The following is a 21,540-nucleotide window of genomic DNA, read 5'->3' on the forward strand; positions in this document are numbered from 1 at the left end:
TTTGGTGAGTATTAAAGAAGAAAAAATTCTACCCCCAAATTCAGGGCGTTACAAACCTATCCCCCTTAAAAGAATCTCGCCCTCGAGATTTCAGGTTGGCCAGCAAAGAGTTTGGGATACTTGGCCATCAAATTATCTTCACGCTCCGAGGTTGCTTCTTGCTCAGAGTGGTGACCCCATCTGACTTTGCACATTCTGATAGTTTTCCTCCGGGTGACCCTGTCTGCAGTCTTGAGAATCTGCGCTGGCTTCTCTATGTAGGTCAAGTCTTCTTGGACTTCCAGACCTTCCACTGGCAACTGCTCTTCTGGCACACGCAGACACTTCTTCAACTGAGACACATGAAAGACATCATGCACCGCTGACAAACCTTCTGGCAGATTGAGCTGATAGGCCACTTCTCCACGCTTTGCGAGAATCTGATACGGACCAACATACCGGGGCGCTAGCTTGCCTTTGACTCCGAATCTTCTGACTCCTCTGATAGGCGATACCTTCAGGTAGACAAAATCTCCAACTTCAAAACTCTACCCTCTCCTTCTTGTGTCTGCATAACTTTGTTGCCTTGATTGTGCTATCTTTAGATTCTCCCGAACCATCTTGATGTTCTCTTCAGCTTCGCGTAAAATATCTGGCCCAAACACTTGCTTTTCTCTAGGCTGATCCCATTGCAACGGAGTTCTACAACTCCTTCCATAAAGCGCCTGAAATGGTAACATCTTCAAACTGGCCTGGTAACTGTTGTTATAGGAGAACTCTGCATAAGGTAACCTCTTGTCCCATCCGGACTGGTCTTGCAACGCACCAGCTCTCAACATATCTTCGAGTATTTGATTAGTTCTTTCAGTCTGACCGTCTATCTGTGGATGATATGCTAAACTCAAATTCAAGTGTGTACCCAAGGCTTCATGCAACTGCTGCCAGAAATGAGAGGTGAACTGCGTTCCTCTATCTGACACTATCTTCAGTACACCATGAAGAGAAACTATCCGAGACATGTATAGCTCCGCCAATACTGCACTGCTGTAGCTAGTATTGATAGGTATGAAGTGGGCTGACTTGGTTAAGCGGTCCACCACTACCCAAATGGAATCGTAGCCAGCTCGAGTGCGAGGAAATTTGACTATGAAGTCCATCCCGATTTCATCCCATTTCCACTGAGGAATTTGCAACGGCTACAACAATCTAGCTGGCTTCTGATGCTCTGGCTTGATCCTTTGAGAACTATCACATACGGCCACATGCTCTGCGATCTCCCTTTTCATTCCGTACCACCAGAACTTCTTCTTCAGATCCTGATACATCTTCTCACTTCCGGGATGTATGGAATAAGCTGTCTCATGAGCTTCCTTGAGGATCAACTCCCAAATAGACTGGACATTGGGAACACACAAACGATCCTTGAACCATACCACACCTTCTGCATCCTCCCAAAAGTCTTTGTCTCTTTCTTCTAGAATCAGTTGCCGGATTTCATTGACCTTCTCATCATTCTTCTGTGCCTCTTTGATTTCCCGTTCTAAGGTGGGTTCTAATTCAACTATTACTCCTCGCATAGTATTCAGGAATCCAAGACAACCTGTCAAACTCTTTGGCCAACTCATAAGGCATCGGATGAGCGACCATCATATTGACTTGACTTTTCTTGCTCAAAGCATCTGCTACCATGTTCGCCTTGTCTGGATGGTAATGAATTTCCAATTCATAGTCTTTGATCAATTCTAACCATCTTCGTTGTCTCATATTCAACTCCGACTGAGTGAATATGTACTTCAGACTCTTGTGGTCTGTGAAACATCACATTTCTGCCCGTATAGATAGTGCCTCCATGTCTTCAGTGCATGAACCACTGCTTCCAACTCTAGGTCATGGATTGGATAATTCTTCTCATGAACCTTCAGCTGTCGGGACGAGTAGGCCACAACTCTTCCCTCTTGCATCAATATGCATCCCAAACCAGTGTAACAAGCGTCGCAATACACCGAGAAGGGCTTGTGCACATCAGGCAAGACTAAGACAGGCGTTGTAGTCAACTTCTCTTTCAGCGCTTCAAAGGCTTCTTGGCACTTCTAGGTCCACTTGAACTCCACTTTTTTGGCTAGCAAAGCTGTCATTGGTTTCGCAATTTTCAAAAATCCTTCAATGAATCGCCGATAATATTCGGCCATTCCAATGAAGCTCTTGATCCCTCGAGCATCTGTTGGCGCTTTCCAGTTCAGAATGTCTGCCACTTTCTTCAGATCTACAACTAATCCATCTTTGTTTATTATGTGACCCAAGAACAGGACTTCTTTAATCCAGAACTCGCACTTACTCAACTTTGCATACAGCTGGTGCTCTCTCAATCTCTGCAATACCATCTTCTAATGATCCACATGCTCGTCCTCACTTTGAGAATATATAAGAATATCATCAATAAATACCACCACAAACTTGTCGAGATAATCCATGAATACACTATCCATCAGATTCATGAAGAAGGCTAGTGCATTCGTTAGGCCAAAATACATAACAGTGAACTCATACAACCCATACTTGGTAATAAATGCCGTCTTCGGAATGTCTGAAGGTCGAGTCCTGAGCTGGTGATAACCTGACCTCAGATCTATCTTTGAAAACACGCTGGCTCCTCTTAGCTGGTCGAACAGATCTTCTATTCTGGGCAAGGGGTACTTGTTCTTGATCGTGACCTCATTCAGAGCTCGATAATTGATGCACATCCTCCTAGTGCCATCTTTCTTCTCCACGAATAGGACAGGGGCAACCCAAGGTGAGGTACTTGGTCTGATGTAACCTTTCTCTGATAGCTCATCTATTTGCTTCTTGAGTTCAACCAACTCTAGTCCAGATACTCTACAGGCTCTTTTAGAAATGGGGGCAATTCCAGGAAGAAACACTAGGGCAAACTCAACTTTCCGCTCAGGTGGCATACCTGGTAAATCTTTCGGGAACACATCCGGGAACTCTGACACAACCTTGATAGTCTTGAGTGGATTTGCCTCACTGTTATCAATAGCCATCTGATGACAACCTCCTTTCCTTGGCTCGGGTGAGACTAACTCAGCCACCACTTCTTCTCCTAGTGGGGACACCAACTTAATTGTCCTCTTATCACAGCTGATAATTGCTTGGTACTTATCTAGCCAATTCATCCCTAGGATGACATCTATTCCCTGAGTACCCATTACTATGAGGTTAGCGGGATACTCTATCCCCCTTATTTTCACACTTACATTCAAGCAACCACTATCGGCTCGAACTTTACCACCGGCTGAATCAATTTGAATGGGTGTTGACATGATAGTTATTGGAAGATTATGCTCTTCTACCCATGATGCAGTAATAAATGAATGCGTTGCTCGAGTATCAAATAATACTTCTGCAATATGGGAATCCACTGGAAACATACCTACTTCAATGTCTGATGTTTCCTGAACGGCTTTAGCCTCCAAATGGTTCAGTCTCCCATGGTTGTAGCGTGTCTGGACGCGGTTGCCTACTCCTGGCTGAGACACATTCTGCTTCGCTGGGGCACTAGGGCCTGACTGTTGCTGTGCTACCTTCTTTGGACAATGCATCACCCAATGTCCTTGCCCTCCACAATGGAAACATGCTCTGCCTTCGCCTTGCACTGGGGCTACTTGACTGCTCTGCTTGGTTGCTGGGGCGGGGAGGCGAGGTGCCTGATGATTCTGCCTCTGGAAATGACTTCCTCCTGACTGATTGTTCTGACGATTCTGCTGCTGATGCTGGGGGTACTGCGTCTAAAACTGATGCTGAGGTGGGCGCTGATTCTGCTTGAACTGCTGAGGCTAGTTGCCCGAGAAACGATGGTGATTACTGCTTCCAGGCTGAGGTCCACCAATCTTGCGCTTGCGATCCTCCATCTCCTTGCGCTTCTTCTCTGTCATGATTGCTCTGTCGATCAGGTGCTGAAATGTGGGGAAGGTATGATTCATAAGCTGATAGTGCAGGGGATCGACTAAGCCTCTCAAGAAACGATACTGCCTCTTGGCATCTGTGCTGACATCGTCAGGAGCATAGCGAGACAGCTGCAGAAACTTGTCTTGGTACTCACTGACAGACATGGGCCCTTTCTTGATCGCCAGAAATTCCTCTTTCTTCACTATCATCAGACCTGCTGGAACATGATACTAACGAAAATTATCTCTGAATTCCTCCCAAGTGATGGTGTCGGGGTTGGCGTGGGTGGCGAGGTAGGATTCCCACCAAGACTGAGCTGCTCCCCTCAACAGACGGAAACCATACAAAACTTTCTCTCTGTCATCACACTGAGCGGTGTGCAACTCCCGCTCCATGGTACGCAACCAATCTTCAGCATCCATGGGGTCAGTATAGTGAGCGAACACTGGGGGATGACCTCTCATGAATTCAACACACTTGTCTCTAGGCATCTGAGGCATCTAAGGTTGAGGTGGGGGCTGCTGCTGCTGCATAGCGGCCAGAGTCTAACCAATGGCTTGGACTGCCTGAGTCTGCATTAAGAACATCTGCTCTATCTTCATCAGGGGCGGTGGTGGCAACTGCTGCCTGGGTGCCTCATCTTGTGGTGCTGCCTGCTCCTGCTGAGCACGCCTTCCTCCTCTGCGCCTGTTGTCTGACATCTGTAGAATGCAATCACACATCAGAACTGATCTTGCGAATCTTGTAGCATAAGAAAAGAGTATAGAATTCTTCCACAATACTGAACAGATGAACATCTTCACTAATTCCCAATCATAGGCAAACACAACTTCCCAGATAAAGAGATAAGTAGAATAAAAGGGTTTCCCAACTAGATAACTAATTTTATTAACATTAACAGGTAAACCAAAGTGCAGGGGATACCCACACTCTGGCGACAGTCATTACAAAGATCCAAATCCATCATGACAAACATAAAAAAAACACAGGATAAGCAAACTACCATGTCTAACTAAAACTAAATGAGAGTAAGACTAATGCTAAAACTAAGACTTCTATTTTAAACATTAATTACAAGATCCGACGTTGCTGATCTATGGTTCTAAAGTTATCCTGGTCCTACAGTCGGGGTTACCATAGGCATGTTGTCCACGTCGAGGTGTCCGGTACGGGTGCTGTGTCCCGACGAGGGCGGGAGAGCCATCCTCTAGGTGACGGCGCTCCGCGCGCTCAGCCCGCAACTGGGCGATCTCAGCACGAGCCCTACTCAGCTCATCTAAAGCATGGTCCAGCTCCGTGTTTAGCACAACGGCTAGGTTGACTGTGCTGCTCAACCTAGGATTGTCCTCACCAACAGGTGAGACAACCACGCCTCCTGTGCTGCCAGATGGACGGAGGGGGTAATACCTCAGGTTGAGACCATCGACCACCCCACCGAGCACTGAGCAGTAGTGTGAATGTGCACGCCGTGCGACATCTTGTATGGCTGCCTCAGCTGAGTCCCGTTCAGAGATAGATTAATGCTCCAAGCAGACCTCCGCACCCTGGAGACTATTCTCCGGACGACGCACCAAACAAGTCGCCTCCCAGCGGTCCGGGTAAACCCCGCAACTGTGCTGGAAGACAACACATCGATACTCGATAGACCAGGTACGCCGGTCAAGTGCCTGGCGTAGCAAGGTGTCGAGCGCATCGTGAAAGTGACACCTGCGAGCGGCATCACGAGTTATGGGTCGAGCAACCCTTCCCTCCGGCTCCTGCTCCTCTGAAAGGTCGGTGCTGTGGCTCGAGCTGCTGTCGTCACCTCCGTCGTCGGGATCTCCTCCAGCAGCTACTCCAGCGGTGGGACGCCTAGTGGTGGTGCAGGGGGCGCCTCCAGCGGGGGCACAGGAGAGCAGCTCCTCACAGACTCTACCTCCGGCTGAAGCGAGGAAGAAGAGCCCTGCTGCTCCAACTCTTGTCGCCGACGCTCCTTCTCCTCAGGCAGGCGGTGGTGCAGCCTCTCCAAATGGCTAGACTGACCAGTCACCGGACGGTGAAGCGGACGCTCCGCGAGACAAGAAGGCAAGAAAGGAATGACTGACTTCCGTGCGGTGTGTCTAAGACGAACCATCTACAAAAGACACCGTAAGCATAAGAGTGAGAACAGAGCTAATAGGACCAACAAGTAGACCATAAAAAATTAGGAATTAGAATAGAACAAAATTTTCAGCAAGGTATAATTTATATAATAAAACATAGATATGGTCGATATGAACAACTTTTGAAGGGATACCAAAGTCAAGGTGATAATAGGGGTCTATAATCCTTAGAACGACCATTATACTCTAGGTTAGCGGTCCTACAATCAGCACGGCTTTGATACCACCTATGTCACACCCGGTTTTAGAAGGCAAACCGAATGAAAACCATGTACGTGCTAGGATCAGCAATTCACGTACACAGCAGTTACATAACTGGACATCATCACACAATGCTCAAATAATAACATAAAAGATAGTAATAGTTGATTACATCATGATGTCCGGGACATCCACATAGTCATTACCAATTATCAAAGTGTGGAAAAGAAATGTAGATACACACGGCCTTCACAGGCAGCGGACTGGGGGTTTTCCGCAAACCCGCGCCTAGAACTCATCGTACTCTTGTAACTCCTAGAAGTCTTCCTCCACGATTTCATCTTCTCCTGAGCAGTGGTTGCAACGTGGACAACCGAGGGGAGTTTGGTGTGTAAAGCAAGGGTGAGTACACATCAACATACTCAGCAATTGTCCCGTTTGGCTGTATTGGACTAGCTTTATGTGGGGTTAAAGTTCAGCAGTTACTTTTAGTTGGTCAGGTTATTATTACTACTAGAGAGCCAGGTTTTAGTATTAACCCAAGTTGTTAACCCAAAATTACCCTTTCCAAATGGAAATAATACCAGAAACTTTACCATAAGCAAAATCAAACCATCATCCTCGTCACCACCTATAAACCAAACATCTCTAATCAAAGTATCTCTAATCAATGAAGCTCCCTTGGTCGCTCATAACTGCGAGCACGACTGATATATCAGTTTCATAACACTCTGCAGAGGTTGTGCACTTTACCCACAAGCCATGATTCCCTCTTGCCTCGGGCCGATCAAACCCTTAAACACTACCATGGTGAACAAGTAGGGTTTCACTATATAGCCTTTACAAATATTCCCTGAGGCTGTAGCGACCCATTAGGTTTCCTAAATGTACTGCACTCCTCCCCAAGGGGCAATCCACCCTTGGCAGAGCGAGCCGCATACACCGAGCCCCATTGACGGCACGACGGCGAAGCGAACTACACCTCAGTTTCTCTAATTATTCAGCTAAGGGCGTCTCATTTCACCATCATGGTTGCACTGTTTTCACGGGCGGTCTTCCAACGAACCAGTCCTTATGGAGAGGCACTCGAGAAATAGCTCGAGTCCCCTTAAATGTCACAGTACCATCATCATAATCAAAAGGGAAAACAACGTATCATAAATAATCTCATCATGTTCATTGGTTAATGTGAAGCACTAGCATCAAGCTAAACCAAAATAACCCAACCCAAATAGGAAAACAAGGACAAGATAGACAAAAGCTAGTTAGTCCTTAGGTATAAAATGTGTAAATGTAGGGAGTGAATTATAAGAATGAGTAGGACATAGATGGGTCAAGGGACACTTCCCTTCACCAACCAGCTACTGCTCAGGGTCTTCACCTGCAACTCCTTCGGACTCCGCCAACTGACCGTTATCTATACGAGTTCAAACATACATTCCACAAATTTAATATAAAAGAACAGTACACCATGCAGTAAAATATCATAAATAAGCAGACGCTCGGTGCAGGGCTCGCACCTACGACTAAGCGAGAAAGAGAAAGTAACGGTCGAGGCTACGGTCGAAGAGCGATCACGTTAAGCGATTATAGAATAAAGTACTCGTCTTAACAGAATAGTATTAATTTGGCAATCGCGTTATGCATGGGATAAAGTCACGCTTCGTGTTTAATTATTATAAACAAATCAAAGTAAATTTAAAAGGATTGTCGCATGGTGAAACGCACGACGGCACACGCGAACTAAACTGAGAATAAAATGAGTCGTCGCGCGGTGAAACGCGTGACGCAGCACTTAGACTGAATTGAAAATAAAATGAATCGTCACGCGATGGAACGTGTAACGAGACACTTGAATTAATTATAAAAATAACGTCAAGCTCGCACGACGAAGCGCACGACAACATACATCACCTAAACTGAATTTAAAACGAAACGTCGCGCGACTAGACGCGCGACGCCACATTAAATAATCTAAAATTAAGATGAACCGTCGCGCGACGCAGCACACTAATAAATGTGAATTTAAAATAAATCATCGTGCGACGAAGCGTGCGACGCAGCATGTCAACTAAACCAAATTTAAAATTAATTAAACCAAAATTTAAGCATCGCGCACGCTATGGTCGCGCGCGTGCCTGGGGCGCGGACGCCGCGGGGAGGCGTAAGCCACCGCCGGGGAGGCATGGAGAGGGCGCGGGGCGCCGTCGGGGAGGCGCGACCCACCGTCGGGGAAGGGCGCGGGGTTGCGGGGCGCACGCGGTGGAGGGAGTCGCGCGCAGGCAAGGGGGTCGCGCGCAGGGCGCGCAGGAGAGGGGCGCGGACGCCGCCGAGGGCGCGTGCAGGGATCCACGGGGCGCGTGCAGGGAGAAGAGGAGGGGAAGGGGAGGGAGAGGGAAGAGGATAGGGGGCTCACCTTGGGATCCAAAATTTGGCGATAACCGTCACCGAGTCACCTAGGGCATGAGGTGGAAGAGAGGTGGAAGAGAGGAAGAGGGAGTTGCTGCGCAGGAAAATCAAATGAGAGAAAGGGAGAGAGGGGGGGGCACGCATGGGGGGAGGGAGGGGCATCTGGGGCGTGCTGGGCCTGGCCGGCCTGGGCTGGGCTAGGTCAGGCTAGGTCGGGTCGCGGGTCGAAAACCCGCGACGCACACGACCACGGATCGGAGACCAATCGTGAATCGAAATCCGAGCGAGGCGAAACGGACGCACGATTAAACACTACATCAGATAAAAGAAATATGCTTTGGCATGACGCAACACTCATGTCAAATTAGGTTTTTGTTTACACACGAGATAGACACCGGTCGCTATACTGCTTTGAAAATGGGAAGAAGGAGCAAAACGGGAAGAGAAAAGAGAGTAACGCCCGAATTTGGTGAGTATTAAAGAAGAAAAAATTCTACCCCCAAATTCGGGGTGTTACATATGTTTGTCATGTCTTAGCTTTGTAAATACTTTAACTTTGTAATTGACAAAAACTTATACTTTGGTGTAGCTGACCTTTCTCCTCCTCCGGAGCCGTACAACCCTGAGGCTGATCCAGCCCTGAAGGGTGCTCTCGATGTAATTAGAATAGCAAATGCAGCAATTGATGAAGCTATGGATAGACTTCTAAACGAAGCTGCTGAGAGAGTCCTGAAGGAGGATGATTAGGCTATGTATAAAAACACTTGTAGAATTTTTGTATGGTGTTTTCTATGTAATAAACAATTGCAAGCTTTGTATTTCATGATGTAATATATTTCTTTATGTAGCATGAAAATTGTCGTATGTACCGTTTGAGTCGAAGGCAAAAAAACACCTTCCCTTTTTTCACGCTTAATAAAGAAAGATCATGTTCTTGCTAAAGCAGCATTAACAAACTCGAAGATCTTGCCATCAGTCTTCAATAAGGAATACCATTGCCGAAGTAACAGTATTAGTCTTGAAGTTCTTGTTGTAGGTCTTGTATGAGGAATTCTTTTCCATTTAATAGCAACGGGTAAAGTTGCAACATCCTTTTCATAATTCTTTGTCAAAGAAACACTTAGCTTCGTAGGTTAACCATTGTTGATGAAGGAGAAATTTCTCTTCCTTTCCACTGTTTTGGATGATGTGAGATGATGAATGGTGCCATGCTATTCAGCATGATGCGATGATGTGATGCAACAAATGTTAATGAACAAACACTTTGTAATAGTAAGACTCTGCATCCCGTTAGGAACGACTTTGGAGTCTCTGCACCTTTTACTTAGGTGGTATTTTAGCTCTTCATCCTCGTAGGAACGACTTTGGAGCTAAGCTCTGCATCCCTTTAGGAACAACTTTGGAGCTTCTTCACCTTTTACTTAGGTGGTATTTTAGCTCTACATCCCCATTGGAACAACTTTGGTGCTTTTCACCCTTTTTGTTACACTCGATGGTTTAACTCCAGATTCATTACAACATGTCGAAGGTTGTACCTTCTCAAATTGTATTTGAGGCAAAAACATGAAATGAGGAGAAATGAAAATTACATTAGATGTGTTCGAAAGTTTTTTGATCCAGCCCCTCTGTTGCTTCAGTAAATGTGCCTTGATTCTAGTACAGTGTTGTTGACTGTCCGGGCTTCGGACTCTTCTTCCATCGCGTTGTTGTTGAATTTGGCGATGCCCTTCAGGCTGTTGATTGTGGGACAAAGTTGGAGCCATGACCGGTGGTGGTGGTGGCAAGGCACATGCAGCTGGGAATTGGCTCGCCGAAGCAACTGACGCTGTGGGTTGTGAAAATGGCTGTTGATTGCCCACATACTCAAGAATGTACGGGTAATAGCACGAAGCATTATGTAGGACTTGCTTCGGCTGATTCTGCCGTGCTTCGGCCTCAACTATCTCCGTTTGCTTCTGTATTGTAACCTGGCATGTCCTAGTTATGTGCCCCTTATTCTTCTCCACAGAACAAGCAGAACAACCTTCTTGGTTGTGAGTTGAATCTTTCTCCAAAGCTTCGTCCCCCTCTGCATCTTAGGGCTGGTGATCTAAAGGAGCTTTGTTGCATCCCAGATGATTGTGAGCTATGTTGATGCCCTTAGGTGTGATTGCCTCTATCTTCGCTTGAGCTGAGATTGTGTATCATCCTGACATGCCTTGGGTGGAGCCTTCCTTCGAAGCCCCTGGTCATCTCAAAATATATGTAGGCTTCTTCCCTTCTTTGCCGGAAATCATTGTCGGCCCTGATGTACTCGTCCATCTTCTGTAGAAGCTTCTCCAGGGTTTGTGAGGGCTTCCTGGCAAAATACTGCGTTGTTCATCCTGGACGGAGTCCCTTGATCATGGCTTCAATAACTATCTCATTTGGCACCATTGGCGCCTAAGCTCTGAGAGGTAGGAACCTTTGGACATATGCCTGCAAGTACTCCTCGTGGTCCTGCGTGCACAGGAATAGGACTTGAGCAGTCACTGGCTTCGTCTGAAAACCCTAAAAGTTGGTGACTAGCATATCCTTTAGTTTCTGCCACGATGTGATTGTTCCCGGCCGAAGAGAAGAATACCATGTTTGAGCCACACTCCTGACTGCCATGACGAAGGATTTCGCCATGACAGCAGTGTTGCCACCATATGACGATATGGTTGCTTCATAGCTCATGAGGAATTGCTTAGGGTCCGAATGCCCGTCATACATGGGAAGCTGTGGTGGTTTCTATGAAGTTGGCCATGGGGTAGCCTACAATTCTGTAGCTAGGGGGAAGCATCATCAAAAGCAATGTTATCATGATGAAAATCATCATACCATACGTCATCATAGCTTGGGCATTCCTGACGAAGCTCTCTCTGATGTGGCCTACGCCCTTGCTCGTTGTCTTGTGTGATGTGACGCATCTCTTCGGCAGCTTCATCAATCTTCTTCTGGAGTTTAGATAGCCAAAGTATTTTCTCACTTATTCTCTCCACTTGTTGGTGGATAGCCTCTAGATCTCTGATTTCTTGATCCAACTCTTCTTCCTGTGGTGTAGCGCTAATAGCCTTCTTTTTTTTGGCTCCGTGCCTCCCTCAGAAGGAGCCCCTCTTGATTAGTGTCCAGCGGCGCAAGGGCGGCCCTTGGTGCTACTGCCTTCTTCGGCGGCATGGCGAAGGTAGTTGTTCGAGTTCTTGCTGTCGAAGGTGGTCGTTCTAGTTCACCCACGGTGGGTGCCAATGTTGGTCACTTGTTCTCAATTGCTGTAAAATCAAGAGCAAGACAACACATTTGTTATATGATAAAGACCTTTGTCCTCCGAAGCACTATTCCCTCTTGGGTATAGTAGATCTTAGACCAAGATCGTAAATAACAAGTCTTTATTATTCGCAAATATAAAAATATACTCGCAAGATGTGATATCATGGTACATATTCATTTCATAATGAATATAAAAGTACTTTCAAAGATTATATTACATTGATACCTTCGGCTTGTTTGAAGGAAATGACGCGAGGGAAATTGCAATTCAACGTGAACACTACAGGGGTACTGTTCATCTATTTATAGGCAATCGTACAACCTCGTACATTATTACATTCATGCCCTCAACAATTGCATAGAGGTTTTACAAATGCCACAGGGACAACATTGTCGTTTGTACTAAACAACTTGAACAACACCTTCTCTCTGCATCGCCTACCTGCTTCATCGTAATGAAACTTGCTTGATGAAGCTTGCTTCATCGTACTTCTCTTGTGGTATGTCAAAGCTTTTCTGATGACGAAGCTCCTGTAATATTTAGTAGTATGCTAAAAGCAAATGGTTAGCCGTGTTTTTGAGGACCTTTAAAAGATGAAGGCTCCCAACAATAAGAACAGGCTGTGTTGCTGTCCAAAAACTGTAATTGTGTAGTTAATCGCTTGGACTTACTTTGATTGGCAAAGTAGGTTTAGTTAGTTCTTGAGTGACGAAGAATTGTAGTTACTATACTCAAGTTAGCATGTGTCCTTGATTGATATGCTTGCCATTTCCTGTGTTATGTGTGTATGCGAAATAAGTATAGGGTCGAGTATTCCATGTCTTCCATGGTGTTAGAGTCATGTGCCAATGGTGTATGTAGAACTAGTGCTTCTGTATGGGTGTGGTAGCGCCTTATTTGTAGTGCTTAGTTCAGTACCACGCGGTGTTGTACAATATTATGTTATCTTCATTATATTCATACTTATGCATCATGCATATCATCAGGTAGACTAGACATACGCGTGATGAACGTGGCATTGGAGCGAAGCCACAAGACAATGAATTGGTGGACTTAACCCGAAGACGGTGATCTGACCAAGGGGATGGTCATCAAGTGGGTATCATCTAACCAAACACTAATGTAGTGTTGGATTCCTGGCAAGCCCCGACATCTAATTCCCATGGTTTGCAATAATTGTTTTATTCACTTACCTGCCTATGATTGTTGCATTAGGTTGTAGGAGTTGTTTGGAAACAATTGCTGCCTTTATATTTCATTATCCTTGTTTATCCCTACCCTTGTCACCTGGGTAAAGTACACTTAAATGCTTAGGTCTTCTTAGACGTTAGAAGTCAGGTGATTTCCTGTCACCTACAAGGTACTCTGCTTACCTTATGCTTGATTTGGGTAAAGCCATCGGGAATCATCAATGAATAATATGATATTAATATGAGACTAGACGGGATGAAGATAAGGAAACACAAGGCATGGAGGTCTTGGTGTCTACTTATACCCATCAGTGTCGATTAAGGATCGTATAGTTGTGGTCCCTCGAGTCATGTTGAATTTATGCCTAATCACATAGCTAACCGGATAATTCGTTCCGACCACGAAACCAGAGTACTATTCCAGCCAGATTCAACCTCGCGGTGCACTTACTGGTGTGGGTGAGGAGTGACGAGGACACGACGAGATGACCCATGGTGCTTGGTACGCCCTGACCCTCTGGTAGTCGGGCGGTCCCTGGGTATGGTGGCCCCTGTGGAATCCGAGGTGTGTGGTGAGGCTACTACTCGAATATGTATGGTGGTGATTGTATCCCATGAAGTATTATCGGTATCATTTGTGTTACGAATACCTCGCCAGCTGGTCAGTAATCTATTCGAATCACCATCACTCCTAGATAGTGAGCACTTGACTTGAGCTATCTCATTGTATTAAGAACTACAAAGTGAGAACCATGAGAATGATGAAATGATATTGATTAATGATTATGACATGATTAACTATAATTAAGGGATGGGTTACTCTTGTTTGTCTACTTAATAAGATTGCTGTCAAACTTGAGTAATCACTAAAGCTATATCTAGACATAGTGAATTGGCCATGGTCATCTAGCTAATCAGGAGCCAACCTAGATGTGCAGCAGAATAGGTAATAATATTGAACTGCTAAAATATGACTCATTATCATGATGCCCCTTAAGATGCTAATAACTACATTAATTCTTGTACTCTTTCAAAAGAAAGAGCCAGCTCCAGATAAAGCCTTGCATGATCCTTGGTGTCTTTTACTTTCTTATTTCCTGGTTTTGGACGGGTAAGTCTAGCTGAGTACATTTGAGTACTTAGGGTTTATCCCACCATATTGCAGGTGAAGATTTAGGCCTGCTGAGGATGATGGATAAGTGCCGGTGGACTCGGCCTTCTATATAGTTCTCATCCCTGTTGTTCTTGGAAGATTGTCACTAACCTATCATGTATTTCAAAACTATGGTTACGTCTATATTGTGCTAGTTATATTCTTTCAAACCAAGTTTTGTACTTACTCTCATCCCTTATTTATAAACTTACTGTAATATTATTTCTACTGCAAAAACTCTAGTATGTGATTGTGTATTTACTTGATTTGTGATCTTAGTTGTGAGTAGATTTACCGAGGTCATTTGGGATGGTCGGCGATCTACTGGGTTTATACTAGCTCAAGTATGTTAGACAACTGTGGAAGCAGATGTTTTGGTACTTGTGCTCTTATAAATTGGGTGGTATCGTCACACTAATTTACCCAATGCAAACCTATATAATTCTAGTAGCTTAATCTTTAGTCTATATTGATAAAACAAGCTACTTACTAAATGGAGATATCAAACAAAAGAAATTGTCACTAGCTACAATCTACACAAGGCTAATTGAACAAATATCATACAATAAGCTGATAGATGTAATTGCAAGAGTAAGTATAGTAAGCAAACCATATGGGACATGAAATGACACAAGACATATTCGCAAGATTGGGTTGCTTGTCGATTGTAACACCCCAGGTGTTACTCAGGCTTTTCCTCTCCCCACACCCACATTTGTGAACATTATCACATGTGATTGTAATTGAGCAAAAGGGTACCAAATTGCAAAGCAAAAACTCAAACATGTAATTATCATCCCAAGAAACATACCATGAACTCATCATGCACCTCAAGGGAGAAAAATGTTCAAAACACTAGAATAACCCGAATTAAGCCTTTTTAGTGCAAAAGGGGAAAATTGGTAAAAAGACTATGGAAAACATAAAATCATGATGAGAACCAAATAACAAACTTATAGTGCACTAAATGAACTACAAAATGTAGTAAGAAAGATTGATCAATGGGGTTTTGCAAAATTCCCAAAAAGACCCCTCAAGTAAAAATCCCAATGGGAAATTTAGAAACTGAATTTTGACCTCTTCATAAAGTTCAGTCGCGTTCTCTGTTTTCCAAAACTCAAATCCACAAAACCCAAATATGAATGTGGCGTCAAATTACCTTGAACATACTCTAGCAAAGTTTTAAATCAAACAAAAACTGTTTGACACGATTTGACTCGACCTTGGTCTCGGATTCCAGCTGAGCGACAAACCCAACTTTGCCCCCTCGTATCTCGCAAATCCGAGATCCAATCCACTCAAGTGATGTAAGAGAAACAAAGAGTAAATGAAATCGTGCGCAACCTCGCCGAACTTCGGCCGCCCGCCACCGCACGTAGACCGGGCTACCAGGTGAACCATTTTTCAATTCCTTGCGCCTACGACTTCCCTGACATCCAGTTAAGCTCCCCAACTCACTGGATTGAGCTATCCCGCCGTGATTAGACCGGAATCCTCGCAGCCGACGAGCTCCCTTGCCTGCGCGCGAAGACCAACCAACTCCGACCATCTCCAACACCGACCCGCACACCGATGTGACCGCCGTGACCTCCCCAACGTCGATGACCACTTTGCCGGAGCTATTTCACCGCCGGTGAGTCTCGCCGCCGTAATCTTTGCCACGGGTACTGCTCCGAGAACCTAGGGACCGTGGGTTAGATTAGCGTAAATCCTAGGGGGTTTTCTGCTTTGTCAGTGACTCGAGTGAATAGTCCCCTGAGGACCTAGTTGTAATAGAAACAGTGAAGGAAATCATGGGTCTCAGTGCAAACTAGTTTTCCATTCGATTTTGAATTAAATTTTCAATAAATAACAACAGTCAACTTCAAAAATGCATAACTTGAGTTTTATACATAAAAATTTGGTCAAACCAATTTTGCTGGGTTCTAAAAGTTATGAACTATCAAACAAAAATATTGAATCCCATGTTTTCTCTATTAATTTTTAAAGTTTGAATTTAAATTAGGAAACTACCCAAACCTTATTAATACAGAGAAAAAATAGAAATACTTATATACTGGACTGGAGAAAATTTGTGGAAATACTGACCTAGTATACACATTGTTTAAAAATATTGAACACCCCAGTATACAAGAATAAACCAGAAATGTCTATTAAAGACTATTTCTGCCCAAACTTTAATAAAATGAAAAGGGTGATAGAAAATACAAACCAGAGAATGACCATATTTTTCCTAGTATGCCTAAGTTATATAGAACCTAGGAAAAATATATGGAGCCCTAGTCTAGTGCTAATCTATGGTTATAATTTCATTAGGCATTAAGAAATCAAGAAAGGCCATGATTAAAAATATAAGGAAAATACAATAATGGCAAGAAAAATTCAGTAGACCTCTAACTACTAGTATACCACTACAAAAATGGTAAACACCCCAAACCATCACAGTAAGTGAGTTAAACTAATAGAACTTGGATTTAGCCAATACATCAAATAAATCAGAAGAAAGGCTACAAATGTGAAACAGTGAGCAAACCAATTTTTACCCAATTACTTATGATGTAAACTACTAGAGAAAAATATGAAACTAAGATAAAAATATGATGTAATACACCTAACCCCCTACCCCATGAAAATGACCATGTATTACAAGAAATTCTACCACCCCTTCCCTTTGAGCAAAATTAGCCAACTTCTAGAATGATTGCTCTTGCGCAAAGAAGAAGATAGAAAAATTAGGAAATCTGTTGTTTGACATTTTTCAGATATGGTAGTAGTAGAAAACACCACTAGGCCCTGAAACTTTAGAAAATCACAATAAAATGACCAGTAGGTTTCATTGGCTAAAACTTAGTACAAAGTCTTATTATTACCCCTAGATGCCAGCAAAAATAAACCATAGGGAAAAATCTACGGTTAGAAGAGAGTTGTAGTTCAAAGCACCCCCTCTGCCCTAAATTTTAATATTTTTGTACAGAGAAAACCATTATCATTTTAAGCCTAAATTTTTGAGACTGAGTTATGCAATCTAGTGAGAGGCCACTATAATTTTTACAGATATTTTATAAATTTTTAAATCAATGTTGTAGTTCAAACCTACCCTAGAGGCATAAATGGAAAAAGGAGAAAGAGAGAATTAGCAAGGTGATAAATCTTAACCATAAGGATTTCAGCAAGAATCTTGATAAACTCTTCACTAAGACACTAAAAGTTAGTGGATTACCAAAATCATCTGACCACTTAAACTTGACCACAACTGATTCTAGATGACCAAGTATGCCACTGAAACCTCCAATAGAAGGGTTGACTTTATATCACTAACTTAATTCATTTCACCTTACATTATCATTGATAACTTACATACCATAGCATACATATCTCTCATTCATTGCATTCATTTAGATTGCAACCTCGCTGACGGAGAGTACGTGCTCATCCCCGAGCAAGGAGTTGCCCAAGAGGAAGTCCAGGAGCCAGCTCAAGAGCCTGCCACCAAGGATCTCCCCACAGCCCTAGCTTTTGAAGGCAAGCCCCGGGTTTATGTATAACCATTATATATGCTACTTTACTACACTTAATGTTTGTAGGGTTGTAATGTGCACTTAAGTGTAGGAGTTGCTTGAACCCCTTAGCTGCATGAACTCAGGATTCCTTTTTGAGATGGATACTAGTATGCTAGGTCGAGTAGCTGCTTTGCTAATTAAGGATCTTGGTAGAAGTCGAGTGATTTTTCTAGCACTCGCGCGAGGTCAGGCATTGATTGTATTCATCTTGATAACGGGATCTATGATGGTCTATGGACTTGGATCCAGGGTGGATGCCTTGTCTATGAGACGGAAATGGAATTAAGGATTAATGTGTGGATACCTGAGTCTAGCGTTTGAACGTACTAGACACATGTCGGAAAATATGGTAACTGATAAACCTAGTACCTGAGTGAACCTGCCCGCAGACTTTACTCCTCACTGGACCTGAGACGGGTTCTCCCATGCTAGCTATGGTGGGTACAAGTGCGGCCGTTGTACGACGGCAGCTGGGGACAATTGGAGCATTGTACGCCAAGGCTGTGAGCCATGTTCTGTTGCCAGGGAATCGATGGGGTCGGTTGACATGTGTAGGGATGGAGTGCCCTGACATGTCGGGTGTTTAGGTTTACCTTGCAAGGATAAAAACTCGATTCGAATCGTCTGCTTCTCGCAGCTAATGAGACTGCTTGACCCCTTGTACTGCATTGAGTAAAAAGTGAAATGAGGTTTTACTTGAGATAACATGTTGATTGTACTAAATGATTGTTACCATGGATGCTTAGAAAGGAGCAAACTTAGCTAAATTAAATATACTAGAACTGGCAAGGCTAAAAATGTTTTTAGACTCAACTAGTGCTTTTTGGCAAATCAAACCCCTCAGCCAAACAGCTGCATGGTTTAAAAGTAGAGGATTAGACTCCTCAAACTAGGTAAGTCTAGCTGAGTATTAGTATACTCAGCCTTTCTTGTGGCATTTTTAGGTACGCTACAGGATATGGTTGATGGTGTGATTTGGCCTTCCACCCTGCCACCGGGTTGGACGGTTGAGTGGGATGCTGCCTCGACAGGAGAGGACCAGGAGGAGTAGTGGACTAGGCCTTGTCCTATTCCTCCGTATCGTCGTTATCGATTATCCGCTGCATTTGATTTATGAACTTGTTATCTTTTATTAAAACTCCGACCTATGTAATAATTGTAGTACTTTAATTTGTGGTTTCATGATTATTGTACTTTCTCTGTGCCTCACCTTCGAGTGAGCTTGTGGTATTCGATCCTTGGTAAGTGGCTTTATCGGACTAGATTCGTGGAACTGACAGTTTATTCTGATTTAAGTGCGTCGTTGCCTCTAAGGCAAGACTTGGGCACTTAAGCTAGAATAATTTGGGCGGTTCTGCCACATCGACAACCTACGCCCTCGTTGTGGTGAGTCCAAGCTAGGCGGTTCATGTGCTAATTGGCATCACATGCCAATCTCACAATTAGGGCATCATAAGAACCACATTAGAAAGACACTCCAACAAGACACTGTTTCACTAGAGTTGCTCTTCATAAATATTTCATGGGGAATGAGCGCAAGAGCTCCACACAACAATGATCTAAGCCGACAACAATCTCTAGGCTGTCTGGTGATGACAATAACTAAGGGTAACAAGAGTAGAGCAAGCCTAAGTCGCTCAGCTAGTGCCTTAAGATGTAACAACTATATGTGATGCACTAGGAGCTATCCATTCTTACCCAAATAATAATATACAAGATGCAAGTTAGTGGAGTGTGTTTCCCTAGCCTCAAGAGATGTCATTAATGTTTAGAGTGTGAGAATTACCAACCAAGGCTAGCCAAGTGGTCTATTTATAGACCCACATTGAAATCCAACTAAAACATTTAAATGGGCTAAAATATGAGGCACTAGACATGTCTAGTGCACCACTGGTTCATGTATTGGAATGTTCAGTGCCTTCTCAACCGTTATGATTCCAATAGTTATAAACTTGTGGTTACCTCTATTAGGTATCTAGTGTCGTGATACGACACAACACCAAACATGTCTAGTGCATGTTAGATTTGAGCGTGTAGTTTACATGCCCTCTTGAGTGTGTAGTTTACATGTTCAGTGTGGCGTTTGATGAGTGTTAGAGGCATTTAGTCAGTTTTATAAGCTCTCTGAGTTCACTATTCGATGTTGCACTAGACACATCTAGTGAGCCATGTCCAGTGCACACCAAAATCCACTGTGCTCAGCTAAAAACTATGCATCATGTATAAACTTACCTTGTCTATAGTGCACATGTCTGGTGCACTAAAGGGCAAATATGGTACATGTTGAAAACTACACCAAGAGCAATTTCTCATCCCTTCTCAAGTTCGTTAATTCTTAAATGTTTTACCAAATATATTAGAGCATAGTTAGTATTTTTAACATGTTTTTAATAAATATTTTCCTTCCTCTCTTTATATCACTAGACATATATGCAATGCACATAATTAGAACACCTAAGGGCACTAGATGACCAAATTGTCTAATTAAGCTCCCCATTTAATAGTACAACCATCTATCCAACGTCTGATCATGCACTCTATTTCGTTTGACTAGTAAAACAAAATGTCCTAGCTATATGTTTGCCTTGAATCCTTGCATTTTTCTTTGCTCCTTCCACACTACAAAAATACCCCCCTATTGCAACACTTTTATGCGTTGCTAGAAGTTGAAATAAGTGTTGCTAAGGGTTATACCAACACATAATTATGTGTTGCCTATGCTGCCGTTGCTAGGGACTACTGCAACACGTATATATATGTTGGTAAGCCATGGGTATAAGTGTTGTTGCGGCGCAACGGATATTTATTTCCTACTACAACACTTACATGTGTTTGTACCGGCAAAGACGGGTTGACCCGTATTGGATTTGGCAACATTTTGTTTAGATTTATGGCAACACATTTATGTGTTGCAATGTTATTGAACCGTATAACGATGGCAACATTTAGAATGGATTTGTGAGAGCACATATGTGTGGCAAGAAATAAACCATTTATTGAATACAAAATAATATACAACATTATTTGCCATTAGTACAATTAGAAGCTCCAATTCATCCCAGGCATAAACACAATTGTAATGGACAAACCATTTCTCACTGAAATAAAATAGTCAATATACAGAGTAGCACAATTTAAAATAATCACCACTTGAAGCGTATACAAATATTTCTGGAGACAAAGATAAAAACATAAGACTCATCCTAAACAATATTCTAAACAATATTGAACTTCATCCTAGGTAAATTAGGAAAGCTTTTTCGGTAGCATAATCTTCAAATTCTGTATAAATCTTGGAGCTCTAAAACTGAAAAGAAAATATAATCAAGTGTGGATCCATAGTGCAGCTCTGAAACTAGCTCTGAAACTGGAATCTAGCAGCTCTGAAACTGAAATTAGTTGGCAGCTCTGAAACTGAAATCAGCTGGCAGCTCTAAAACTTCATCCTAGGTACTGAAATTGATCAACAACAAGAAAGCATTTTAGAAAAATATATGTGCAAAAGAAATTGATAGTTGCATTACATAGTAGTATCAAGAAGTTGATCCAGGTTCGAAACTGAAAAAAGAAGCAAACAAAATGTAACATGTTAATATAAAGTAAATGAATAAAACATTCCTATGTTGTGTTTAGTTGGATTGGAACACATAAGCGAAGCAGAATTCAGATCCTATGCAATGCGAGAGCTTGGACG

Source organism: Zea mays, chromosome 9, assembly GCF_902167145.1.
Source record: "Zea mays cultivar B73 chromosome 9, Zm-B73-REFERENCE-NAM-5.0, whole genome shotgun sequence".
In the NCBI taxonomy this organism is placed as follows: Eukaryota; Viridiplantae; Streptophyta; class Magnoliopsida; order Poales; family Poaceae; genus Zea; species Zea mays.